This window comes from Psammomys obesus, unplaced genomic scaffold, assembly GCF_907164565.1.
Source record: "Psammomys obesus unplaced genomic scaffold, mPsaObe1.curated_primary_1811, whole genome shotgun sequence".
NCBI classification, from domain to species: domain Eukaryota; kingdom Metazoa; phylum Chordata; class Mammalia; order Rodentia; family Muridae; genus Psammomys; species Psammomys obesus.
In genome coordinates this window covers 20,151,314-20,165,552 of record NW_026596064.1, presented here as the reverse complement: position 1 = coordinate 20,165,552, position 14,239 = coordinate 20,151,314, and the positions used below count along the sequence as shown (strand labels likewise).

At 39.1% G+C, this 14,239-nt stretch overlaps 1 protein-coding gene across 2 annotated transcripts in view; it reads right to left on the bottom strand.

Moving 5' to 3' along the window:
- The window catches only part of Lsamp (limbic system associated membrane protein), a 666,829-nt gene that overhangs the window by 261,014 nt on the left and 391,576 nt on the right, over nucleotides 1–14,239 (bottom strand). The window lies entirely within an intron of this gene.

Sequence of the window (14,239 nt, the reverse complement as noted above, 5' to 3'; positions counted from 1 at the left end):
GTATTCCCAGATCCTTATTGCAGCTGTTTGCTATTTGTTTTTGGTAATCTGGATAAGCTTCCAGATGTTGATGGAAAGGAGGCAACTGCTATCTTCCCCTTACAGCTTCAAAATATCTTCTTAATTTCTCATACTTACAAAACAGGTTTTTGATTACGTCCAACCGGAGCAGATGGTTCTATTTGGCAGGTAGGAGAGTATGGAGTAGAGGGAGGCTCAAAAATATTAGGTTACCTCGGGTGGGTGACAAAAAGCAACTGGGTGAATTCCAGGTACTGGAAGTGAGCTGCACCCCAAGATTTTATCAAAGAAAATAGAGATATTCTTTCCCTATTTTTATATTCCAAAGGGTATGCTTTTATATATCAAGGGGGCTGTTAGCTATAATTTTTTTGAGTAGACAAAAATTCTGTTTCCATTACTTGTAACTACTAAAACCCACCTTACTGCTTTTTAAGTCATTTTATTTACTTTTTTCTTTTTTTAAAATTACACTTTATTCACTTTGTATCCCCCCATAAGCCCCTCCCTCCTCCTCTCCCGATCCCACCTTCTCACCCCCTTTTTCATGCATGCTCCTCCCCAAGTCCACTGATAGGGGAGCTCCTCCTCTCCTTCCTTCTGATCTTAGTCTATCAGATCTCATCAGGAATGGCTGCATTGTCATCTTTTGTGGCCTGGTAAGGCTGCTCCTCCCTCAGGGGGACCAGGGGGACATGATCAAAGAGCAGGCCAATCAGATTATGTCAGAGGCAGTCCCTCTTCCCATTACTATGTAACCCACTTGGACACTAAACTGCCATGGTCTACATCTACGCAGGGGTTCTAGGTTATCTCATGCATGGTACTTTGTTGGAGTATGAGTCTCTGGGAAGACCCCTGTGTTCAAATTTTCTGGTTCTGTTGTTCTCCTTGTGGAGTTCCTGTCCTCTCCAGATCTTACTATTTCCCACTTCTTACATAAGATTCCATGCACGGTGCCGAACAGTTGGCCATAAGTCTCAATGTCTGCTTTGATAGTCTGTAGGGCAGAGCCTTTCAGAGGCCCTCCATGGCAGGTTTCTAGCTTGTTTCCTGTTTTCTTCTTCTGAGGTCCTTCCTCTTTGCCTTTCAGGATGGGGATTGAGCATTTTAGTCAGGGTCCTCTCTCTTGATTAGTTTCTTTAGATTTCTTAAGTAAGCCTTTAAAATTTATCTCTCAACCATGACATAAGTATAGAGCTCACAAAATATTTCATGAAGAACCCAAATAATTTTTCTCTGCTGCATTATTGTTTCTTAAAAGTGAATGTAAGAAAATATTGCCTAGGCCTTACTATTATGAATATTTTAGCCATGAGAAGTTCACTATGAATGAGAAGTTCTTGACATAAAAAGCAGAAAAGATTTTAAGGCCAAGAGAAATAATCAATAAATATCCAGAAGGCAGAAGTACAAGGGTTCGGATACAATATCATTCCCATTATGCTTAATGACAACAAAGAGCAATGTCACTTTGAGCATCTACAAAATGGAAAAAGATTGTGCTAGTCGTAGCCATTGTGAAGAGAAGTAAAATAGTAGGATTATGATACAGAGCAGTCACATATTGGTGACTCTACAGAGCCAACAGGAAGTCATTAAGGAATTAATAATAGTTACTCTCACACTTTCAATATAGATTACTGTCATCTCATTTCAATTTTTGGAGGGAGGGGAATCAGAAAAAATGGGAGATAACGATGGGATTTGTATCAACCCCTTAAGCTTAGTAATTTCCTGCCCATGTTACTAGGCTCAATTCTGTTTTTCTCCTTGCTTAAGGTATATGGTGTTCATTGTGCGGAGAAAGAAGCTAGACTGTAATAAAAACCAACAAGGGGTGGGAATACAATGGTGGTTACAGAATTTGATTCCTACCACTGTTCAATGGCCCGGGAGGTAGAATATTTAGAAAAAGGAAAAAGTGGCTGGGAGGTTTTAGAATTGTTTTCTTTACATCGTTCCTGTTTAAAGTTCTCCACAAGCTATTTTTGACAGAACATGCAACATTCACATTGTTTTCTTCTAAACCAGCAGTTACCATAATGAACTAATTCATCCCAATTATAATTTTTCCAAAATTATTCCTGGTGGAAAAAAAAATAAAGTAGTTGTTGCAAAGGTTAAATATAGCTAGGGGAGGTAGACACTTTCTGCAGTTCTAAATAGGATGAAAAATTCCGGAGATGTAAATAACATTGGGAAGGGCCCGTGTAAGGAAAGCAGCAAAAAGGAAAACATGGAATTGATAAATCTGGGTTAAAATTTCTCCCATGAGTTTTTGCTTAATTCAAGAATGAAAGAAGACATTTAGTAGTTGAAAAATGACGAGGAATAGTAATAATGTTGTTAACCATTAATAATAACACTGTGCTAGGTAACATTGCATCATACAGTCTACAAAACATTTGACAGTATTTTGCCTTATTTGGTTCCTACCCCAAATCTGGTGTTGCTACTACCTTGTGCCTGTTCATTGGTTGGGTAACTGAGGCTTGGTGGGGTGTTGATTTTCTGGACCAATGTCAGAAAGCCAGATTGTATGGGAAAGCGTTGTGGAGAGCCTTGATATTTTAAACTGCATTATCACTAACATGCGAGATGCTACCTTATGGACTAAATTTAACGGCTGATTAACAGAGTCGGCAGAGATCAGAAAGTGTGGCTATGCGATCAGCCATGTTGAGCACACAGGTAGAAATGCCAGCCATTATTGAGAGCATTTGAGGGGCTGTTTTACTAAAGTTCTTCTTCTTTCTCCTGCTATGTTCAGTTCCAATACTATACAGTAAAGACTTTGATTTTCTGGTTTTGAGGCACTTTTCTAAATACTGGTAATAATATTTATATCTATAGCCAGAAAAGTCTAAGCAATTTTCCAGTGGAAAACGGATTCTTTTACCCAAGCCTGTTTGCTGCTGGCATCTAGTTTCCCTTCCCCGCTTGTCCATGATGAAGTACGATTTCTCACCCCACCCCATCCTCTTTTTGAAACTCAAAAGCAGGGTATGGGGGTATGTGTGGGATTGAGCACACCATCACTGCTTCAACACACGAATATCAAACGGGGGGAGGGAGAGATGACTCTCTCATTAATCTTGAGCTAAATGTAAAGTCTGACATGGAGGGGCCTCAGGCCCCACCTGTTTGTTCAGAGCCCTAGGTACCTTATGGAGAAAATGTCAAAGATTCCTCTCCTCGTGCTTCTGCATCCTGCCGTGATGTTTTATTCAAAGCGCCACGTCCGTAGGAAACAAACACTGCCTATCAAAATCTTGCCCACCTGGCTCCCAGTCGCAGGCATAAGCACGCACAACACCTGTATTTAGGAGAGTTGATCAATTCTCGCAAAAGGCAGTCTCTTGGTAACACGCTGTGGGGCCGGAGCACTCCAGCAAATGATTGGTGAGGCAGCGTGGCCCTCTGCGACTGTGTTCGTATCCATCTCACTGCGCTGAGCTTATACAACATGATGTGTGCTCTGACCCCTCCAGCTAGAGGAGGTTTTAACATCTACTGGGACTCTGGGATCATAGCGGAAAAAGATTTGACTGTAGGAAAAGTAGGGGGTGGAGGACCCTGCAAACAGACGCCTCTGGGATAGGTCAGAATCAGCAGGCCTTCTGGGAAGGCTAGACTCTGTATTCGGGGCTGGCCCAGGGGTCGGCAGGGTAGTAGCCTTTCCACCGTAGGTCTCAACAGGAACTCTGCAAAAAGTAGAGTTTCTGTTTGTGCATTGAGACAGGGGAAGAGAGCCAGCTGCTTCCCCTGTCTCTGCTCATCATCTGGGGCTTGTAAGAGGCATAGGGGACAGAAGCAAATCGGGAATCCAGGAAGAGGCCTTCTAGAAAGTCAAGCATTGGTGCAGCTGGCCCGTTTGTCTTCCTCATTTCATCTGACCGAAGACAACTGAGAATAAGACACTTTCATAAGCCACCAAGTGAACAAGATACCTAGGCTGCAGCAGCTAGCAGGAGTCTTGTTGGTGGTGTTTGGTTTGGTTTGGTTTGGTTTTTGTTTGTTCGTTTGTTTTCGATTCCAGCAGCTCCAGGTTGAGTGAAACCAAGCCTGAAGGCTGTCCAGATTTTTTTTTTTCAGCCCATGTTCCTTTCTTCATAACCCAGAGGAAAGGGCAATCCATCTGAACAATACTCTATCTTCCCTTATTGTAGCCTCAGGAAGAGGCTACACCTCTCTAGAAAATACCAGGCTTGAGAGATGTGGCTGCTGAGAGCCTTTGACTTTCATGAGTCAAACTTCCCCATACTGGTAATACTGCCAACTGTAGATGATTCCTAACTTGATGGGTCTTCCCATAGCCTGAAGGATAAGAGACAGATCAACTTTCTGAATCTTCAGCACCGTATGCAAAATTATACAAGGGCTACTTGTGACTGCCTGGCTCTCCTGGCCTTTTTCTAATGCTTCCCCCTATTAATCATATAACCATCACTTTCTCCTTGTGGTGAAATGCCCTAAATGACTCAACTTGAAACTAGACTTTTAGCTCTTTGCCCTAATGATTAGAGGCTGACAGAAAATAATAGCACCCTTTCCCTCTGCCATGCAAAGGAAATGTGTGCTCAGAGGAGCCAAGGCTTAGGTCTCAAAGACAAACTCCTCCAACATATTTAACGGATAAGCAGTGTTATCAAAGAAATGTTACTGGGTGCAATACTCAGTCAGCCCTTCTGTACCTTCACATGAGGTTTTATAACATGATGCTCTGCCTTATGCTGGCTTCCCTGACAGCTTTCAGAGTCAGAGCAGGTTTTAGCTATAAGCCAGCTGGTGCCATCAATTTAAGAGAAAACAGCTATGTAAGTGAGCAAGATTCTAATAAGTAAACCTAATTACAAAGCAGAGTAAATTATTATAAATATTGTTTAAAGCGTCTTAAAACATTGTAAAAAATTAAAAAAAAAAAGAAAAATTGTCAAACAAACAGAAATATGCTGTGCTGATGACATTATTTGGGATCAGGACATCACATTTGTAAATGTCATGTTTTATGACTATTCCTGACACCTGAATCCAGTATTCACACATTAAAAATTTTATATCCTCTCTCTTTCATTCAACCAGATATTAAAGTGACTCAAAATATATCATAGTTCATAGAGCCTCATGCAGATGAGAGGAATGTTTCACTTGGACTAAACTTACAAGAACTTTAAAAAGCTCTACTGACATGGTAATAGGTGAGAGAAAGAACAGGGGTGAGAGAATAGAGATGCAGCGTTTCCCATGGGTGCATATATTTTCCAGATGGAATTCTATCTTCTCTCATTTAACACCCTCTATTCAAATGTTTCAAATGCCTCACATTGTCTAAAGCAATGCATAAGGGAAGATAAACACATTAACATTTTATCCTTGGCTGCCAAGCTCGCTGTCTGCTTGGACATTTCTTACATTGGTCTTGTTTGTTCTCTGTGAATTATGGACCCTGTCCTTTGGTCCATCTGCTTCCTGGAGGGATTAATGTGTGGGCTGCTAACTTTGAAGGCAAACACAATGGCGTTCTCAATTTCTCATCTATTATGTGCTTGGGAGCTGAAGCAAAGTCTCTTATACCTGAGGAATATCCATGTGCTTTGACCTGTTTTCTACTCTCTTGGAATGAGGTTGAAGTCACAAAACAGTGTTGGGGAAAGTGAGGCACGTCGTGAAAGAAAGTAAACATTACTGTAGCTCTGTCCTAGCTGTTCATCCAAATGTGGTGCATATATGTTCCCGGTGGCACAGCTGCTACACCATCAAGGGTTGGCTGGCCTAGCCTGGACTTCACAAGTCATGTAAGCTCAGTAGTATGTGCAATGGCAGCTACCAGTAACGGCTCTGACAGGAACATAATTAAAAAGCAAACTATATAACTTTTATGTAGAAGCACATTTGCCTGATAATTGGAGACTGGATTTGACGTTTCCTAAAGGTCCCAGATGTTTTGAGATAATGACTATTGTATCAAAACGCTCGCTTTTCATTCCTTGGAGATCTTAATTGGCAAGTTACTAATGACTACATAATTCACCTTCCAGTCTATCCATTTTTTAATGTTATGATAAATTATAGTTTCCAGCCATTATTGAGCATCATCTATAAGAGACATATGGATTTATATCCTTTGCTCTAAGGACTGAAGATACAATTCAAAGAGACCTTGCCGTCTTGGCCTAATTCAGTGTGTCACTTTTGTCTTTGCTGTTTCTCACAAATTTCCCGCCCACACAGCTGTCCTGACTATCTGTCTTTCTTTTTAAGGACCTCGAAGGACCTATTTTCAGATCCTTGATCGTGTAAGACAAGTATGCTACAAATCTGACATTCTCATATTTGAGTTTAATAATTGCACATGTGATGTATGATATGAACGCAAGTCCTCTGCAAAACCCAGGCGAAGATAGTCTAAAATAATATTGTTTGAATTAGTAAGACTCCCTCATCAGGAGAGTCACAACCTATATTTGCACCTATGGAGATTATGAAACTGCATGAGATATTCCTAGAAATTGCCCGAGGAAACAGTTTACTGCGCGTGCTCATTTGTTCTAACCAAGTTCCTCTTCAGCTTAGCCGGTGAACACTGCAGCTGCTGGGGAAATAAAAAAGAGTCTCACGTTATATTTTTGGCTTTCCTTGGGTTCTTTTGTACCTGCAGGATTTTATTTCTCTGTCCCGTGTCCCCGCTAGAAGAGAAGAACAGAGCCTCGGGAATTATTTAAGGAAAGTATGTTACATAATCAAAGCAACGCCTCAGGACCTCTGCACTGATCTTCCTTATGAAGGTTCAAAATTATACTTTACCAGAGCAAATAAGGTTTCTGCATGGTTTGAATGTATTCGGCTTTCCTGTAGTAAAATGATCCTACATGGAGCATTTTTCAGCTTTCCTTATTACATAATCACTTCATAAAAAATCATAAAGGAAATTCACAGAATATATTTCTGTATTTATAGCATGGGAATTATTTTTAAGGCCAACTGGGGAACCTTTCTGTGTAAGAGTAGGGGACTAACTGATAATGTGTGGTTCTGAATAGAAAATAAGACCTGACCCACATAAGTACATGGCATCATCTACGGGAGCTGCATTTACCAACGAGACACGAGAAAACCTAGATTTGAGCTTCTGATTCCTCTGACTTAGGAGGGCTGCTTTTACTTTGCTCTCTCCATGCCCCAGGGTGTTCGTCTTTTAATTATGTGATTAGCGGATGGCAATATTTTAGATTCTAGGGTAAATCATTTAGCGAAAGCATAATGATTAAAAGCATGTAATAACACTTTGTAATTATTTATTGGGTTAGAATACAAAGTAAGACTTTATTAGCATGCTTTTATATATAGGTAAAAAAATAGTTTGATTTTCTTCATATCCATCCACCATTGTCCTAACCCATGGACTCCTGACCTCTATTGCTGTCCCAACATTGCTGGTCTTCTTTGTCTATCCAGCCAGTTCTACTTCTGGTTTCATATGTCATATATTCAATTACTCTCTATTTCACATTCTCCTGTAAGAATATAAACTACAGCTCAGAGTGGATGGCATTATACTCTAGGCAGAAAATCCTGACTTAGAGTTCTTTGGGTGTATATCTTGGAGTGACAGAGCTGAGTGAAATGTTAGTTTTGTTTCAGTGTTTTGGGGCGCCAGTAAACTGAATTCCACAGTGCCTGCACCAGTTTCCATTACTGCCAGCAGACTGTAAGGGCTCCTTTTTTTTTTTTAATAGAAAAAGGCATCCTATTCAACAAATTGTATTGGGAAAACTGGATACCCACATGTAGAAGATTGAATTCGATACTTTTCCTTCAAAAAAAAAATTCAGAATGGATCAAAGTCCTTAATGTAAGACCTGAAACTTTAAAACTGCTAGAGGAAAATACAAGTAACAAACGACAAACGTAAAGATGTGTGAAGGGCCTATGAAAAAGAACGACAGTGACACAAAATCTCAGAAACTACCAAATAGAATTGCAAATATTGAAAACTTCTACCTAAGCAACTGAAACAATCACCAGATTGAGAAGTTAGAATGATAAAAATAATCTTTACCCAATGGGCTGACTAGCCTTATGTCAACTGGACACACACAAATTAATGAGATTAGTAGGAGGAAACCTTAATTGAGAAACTGTCCCCACAAGATCCAGCTGTAAGGCATATTCTTAATTAATGATCAATGGGAGATGGCCCAGTTCATTGTCAGTGATGCCATTCCTGGGCTGGTGGTCCTGGGTTCCATAAGAAAGCAGGCTGAACAAGCCATGTGGAGCAGGAAGCAGCACTTCTCAATGGCCTATGCATCAGCTCCTGCCTTAAGGTTCCTGCCCTACTAAGTTCCTACCCTAGCTTCCTTTGACAATGAAAAGTAATATGAGAACAAAAGAAACTCCTCTCCAACTTGCTTTTGGTCATGGTGTTTCATCACAGCAATAGAAACCCTAACTAAGACACCCACTATGAGCCAGATAGCAGACTAATCTGTAGAATATATAAAGAACGGCAAAGATTAGATACTGTTACTCCAAATCATTTAATCACAAATGGGCCATTGAACTTGAACAGACCAGATGGCTCTTAACAGAAGAAAAACAAATGGACAATAAATTTCTGAAAAGTGTTTAGCATCCTTCGCCATTAGGGAAATGCAAATCAAACCTGCTTTGAAATTGTGTCCCACTCCTTTCAGGATAGCAGTCATCAGGAATATATGTTTTGGTAATGTTTTTCCAAAAGCACAAAAGAAAAAGAAAATTGTTATGATTGTGTGGCAATATGATTGAATTTTAAGTTGGGCTCATAGATTATGTCACTTGATTGTATAGTTATATTTGGCCAAGTGTATGCCATAATAATAATTGGGGACTTAGCAACTAAGCACATAAACATAAACACACACACACACACACACACACACACACACACAGAAAGAGAGAGAGACAGAAGGGGAGGGGGAGGGAGAGAAAGGCTCTGATATGATAAGCCTTTACCAAATTCCAGTGGCATACACTTAATCCATTGAGAAGAAAACTTTAGAAATTAGTCAACATCTCTATTTGAGTTGGGCCTCATAGTCCTGTGGTTGTTTGCTAATATATGTTCATAAGTATAAGAAGGATCTAGCATAAAGACTGTGAGTGTGGTAAATGTTCTGCATAAAGGAAAGACTTTGACATGATTGAAGCAACCAGCCCATCTCCTGAAATATATATCTACAGTGTATAATTTAGTGGCTAGCCACTGGGATTTAGGCATGTTCTGGAATCCTGGATCCCTACTGTATTAGGCATTTGATCTTCATTTTGAGGCAGGCAAGCATAGAGGTAGTTTTGCGACCTTAGACTCTAGTAGGTTTGAGCTATACACATTTCTTTCCTAACAATGAGCCTAGGAACCTAAGACCCTTTCCTGCCATGAGATGATTACATATTTCCCTTCAAGAAATGAAATAATCTGCCTGGGTCCATACAAAGCAAGACAAACTGTCCTCTCAGTGAACTGTTAGGGGAAGATCTTTATTTACCATCTTATGCTTCTGCATAACTGTCTGTGCATATGATTAAAATCAGATGCATCATGGAAATGCACAGCAGAGAAAGGCTTATGTAACCCAAGGCTCTCAGTAATACTGGAGAAGTACATATACTGTGGCTTCTAGCAACCAACTCTTCCTTCTCTTGGACCCCATTGAAGGAAGCCCTAAGCAATAATCAGTGTCCGGATCAGTTCTGGCTCAAGTGGCATGAGGCTCTTTCTCTTTCCTGCACTTTCTCTTTAAATAAAACTTTTTTCTGTTTTGTATTTGTGTTTGGTTTTTTAAATTATTTAATCAAGACCCTAAGAACCTACCCTCCCAATCTAGACAAGCCCCTGGTAACAAATAATTTGATTCTCTAATACTCAGTATGCAAAAATTAACTTCATTAAATTTTAGAAATATTAACCAAGATAGCCATGTTAAATCATTAACATGATGCCTGGTATATAAGAAGCATTATCAAAGTTGTGAGTACTTTGTTACTGTACCACTGGATTAGGACTGTGAAAAAAAGAAAAATATATATGTATATGTATATATGTCCTCATTTGTTCCACTATATATATATATCTGTATATATATATATACACATATATACATATGTATGTAAGAACATTTATATATTTATTTATTTTGTGGAACAAAATATATATATACATGCATTCCATTTATATGGAATATTATATATATATATATCCCACAAGTCAATGAATCAGTGGATGCAAGAAAAGATCTCTTCGTAAATAAACGTTTGAGGGGTAAGAGGTCACCAGCTTTTATTAGCTTTAATTTTGGACACCTCTGGAGAGTAGCATGAAGCTTCTACATTGTATTTCCGTCTGCACTGGGGGAATATGTTGAATGTTTTCTTCCCACTTGTGATTCATTTGTTCTCCTTTGAGCTGAGCTTATTTCTCCTTTCCTCAGATATATGCTACAGTTGCTTAAGCACTTCTGCTTTTAATTGAAGGTTATTCACTGGGTTAGCCTAAAGACAGTGAAGCAAAGACAGAAAGGCAAGTGGAGGGTAAAGCAGAATGGAAGTGTTGCCTCCTGTCTCTCATTTTCTTCCTATCATAAGGCTAAAGACTGAGATCTTCTCTTACACTAGGTAATGGCTTCAGTTGAGTGGAAAATCACAATGAATAATTTTTCTTTTGTACAATTAAAATACTATCCTTGCAGCAGCATTAGAATATTTTGTACAGCTTTTACTTGAGGTTTTGAAGAGAGAGGGAAGAGAGAGCTACATGTGATAGAGTTCCAAGGTCTTTCTTTCTTCCTTGGCAGCTTTTGAAAGAACCTATATTTAAATGTAGAAAGGTGTCTTCTGAGAAGCACCAGCCATAAAGAATCAGAAGTCGGTGACCGGAAGCATCTTTGGGGACTGAGAAATACAAACTATTGTGAAAGCTCAACAATGCTATGTGTTGGAATAATTAAATCTTTTGGAAATGATTTATATATATGTGTGTGTGTGTGTGTGTGTGTGTGTGTGTGTGTGTGTGTGTGTATCTACATATATATGTATGCAAGCCTACATTTGTCATTTGGAATTCTTTTTATGAACAGTTGTTTCTTCCTCCTGTATATCTAGTTAAAACAGTCACCTGATCATCATTCATTAGGAAATGCTTTTGCATATGGAAAAAAAATTTATAGGGACTAAGACTTGGCTTTTCACATTTCATCCTTCAAAGGAGACCTTTTTCCAGAAGCTATTAGTTTTTTTCTGGTGAGTAGGACTAAATGCATTAATTCTCATCTGTGTCATGTGTTTATAGCATAAAATTTCTCTCCCTTGGTGGCTAGGCTCCAGTCGCTGCGTTTCCTGGAGGGGCCATGCACCATCTTGAAAAGCTGGCTCATTTCCAGTGACTCTGAGGTCTGGAGGAAGAGCTATGGCCCCTTCGAACTTTATTCTTCTTATGAATATTATTGTCTCAATTTGCTTTAACAGGAGTGGGAGAGAGTGGAAATAAAACGCATGCACAGAAGCCTCTATCTTCTAGTCCTGCTGGTTTGGGCATCACAAAAAGAGGCACAGGAAAACCTTTGAGAGTTTGGAGCACGCTGTGTGAGAAAGATAAAAGTAGAAACAGCAAATTGGCTGCAATGCGAATGGCAGGTGCATTTGTTCACTGGAGGCAAGTTGGCAATTTAGTTTTCAATGGCCAGCTTGTCTCTCTAAGGTTCACCTTTCAAAGTCTTCCCTAAAGCCCTCCACTCGCATTAGCAAAGTCCTGTCTCCTCTTGCATTCTTCTACTCCAGGTAACAGCCACCTTTTCCCTGAGTCTTTCTTTCTTCTTTCTTTCTTTCTTTCTTTCTTTCTTTCTTTCTTTCTTTCTTTCTTTCTTTCTTTCTTTCTTTCTTTCTCTCTCTCTCTCTCTTTCTTTCTTTCTTTCTTTCTTTCTTTCTTTCTTTCTTTCTTTCTTTCTTTCTTTCTTAATTAAAAAAATGTCCCAGTATTTTCATAAAGCAGCAAATGGAAAGCTTGCTAAGCAGTAGAATGACACCTCTAAAGAGAAAGTTGTTGTTGTACATTTTTATGTATGTATGTATGTATGTATGTATGTATGTATGTATGGCTTTGTATCATCCATATAAACAGTTGAAAAGAAGGAAGTTCTTAGGTTAAAAAAAAAACCTCATACCAGCTGACCTCATGCCAGCAATTTCTATAGATAGTACAGGATCCTCTCATCCCCCCACCAACACACACTATCCTGATAAAGCTGAAAAGACACAGGTCAAAGAAGAAGAATTCAGAATGGAAAGACTGATGAGAGCAATCTGTCTTCATTGAAGGGAGATGGAAGGAGGTGATAGGTGTCCAACTTCCTGCCTCAGATAAGTAAGGAGAAATGACTGTTAGCAAGGCACAGCTCATCTGGACATAAAAGAAAGAAAAAGTCATTTCCTCTCTACATAAAATACTTGTAACCTTGAGATGCACATTATCTTCATGATCTACATGCCAAGCCTTATTTATTTTGGTTACCTAACATTCTTATCCTATGGTTGATTTTTCTCTTCTGTACTTCCATCATTATTAATAATCTTAATGATTACACAAAAGATGATGACATCCATCAATAAAATGATAACGGTGCCTGTCTCAACATCTTTGTTGTACACAAAGTTGATCACAACAGACTCTCTGTGTTCACTTCATTTTGGAGACTAAAATGTCTAGCATGAAGTAGGAATATGTTTTGAAAGCCTATTCTAAGCAATAAGATGGCAAATTGATCTTGGGAGATGATCAAAGGAAGGGTGTGCAACACATAAGAGGTTTTTGAATTGCATAGTTCCTGGTTAATGATTGTCAATTTATCAAATACGTCCAAGGTTCAGTTAAAGATTGATGAAACACATCTGATCTCAGGGAATTCTCTCCTCCCATATGAAATCAAATGTTCTTGGGCTTAGGCAGATGAATATGATCAACAGTTAAAGGTTGGCCATAAGTCTCAGCATCTGCTTTGATACCCTGCGGGGTAGAGCCTTTCAGAGGCCCTCTATGGCAGGCTCCTATACTGTTCCCTGTTTTCTCCTTCTTCTGATGTTCACCCTCTTTGCCTTGCTGTATAGGCTTTAAGCATTTAGCCAGAGTCCTCCTTCTTGATTAGTTTCTTTAGGTGTACAGATTTTAGTAGGTATATCCTATATTATATGTCTAATACGCACTTATGAGTGATTATATACCCTGTGTGTCTTTTGCTTCTGGGATACCTCACTCAGGATAATTTTTTCCAGTTCCCACCATTTAAAAGATACACTAAACCTGTTAGAAGAAAAAGTGGGAAAGAACCTTGAACTCATTGGCATAGGAGACAACTTCCTGAACAGAACACCAATAGCACAGGCTCTAAGAGCAAGAATCAATAAATGGGACCTCATGAAATTGAAAAGCTTCCGTAAAGGAAAGGGCACTGTCTTTAGAACAAAATGATTGCCTACAGATTGGAAAAGGATCTTCACCAACCCTGTATCTGACAGAGGGCTAATATCCAGAATATATAAAGAACTCAAGAAGTTAAACAGCAACATATCAAATAATCCAGTTTAAAAAATGGGGTGCAGAGCTAAACAGAGAATTCTCAACAGAGGAATATCGAATGGCCGAAAACACTTAAAGAAATGTTCAATATCCTTAGTCATCAGGGAAATGCAAAACCGACCCTGAGATTTCACCTTACACCCATCAGAATGACTGAGATCAAAAACTCAAATGACAACACATGCTGGAGAGGTTGTGGAGAAAGGAGGACCCTCCTCCACTGCTGATGAGAATGTAAACTTGTATAACCACTTTGGAAACAACTGAATTCTGACTGTCCTCCAAGATGGGGCTCCTTGTGGCTACTTGCTTAGCCGAGTGGGATAAAACTTAGGCATTTCAGTTTTGAAATGACAATTGATAATTCAAGAGACATAACATATTTTATAACACTGTGCAATAAATATAGCAGTAGAACTCAAGGCTTGATAACCTCTTAGTATTCTGTAGACACAGTTTCTCAGGTGTCATCTTATTTCAATTCAACTGAAAAAAGCAAGGACCCCCCCACACAGGTGTCACTAAAGTTATAAATACATATATAAACTTTTAAAATAAATACTTTAATCTACATAACAACCTGTCTTGAAACTTTGTGAATATGCT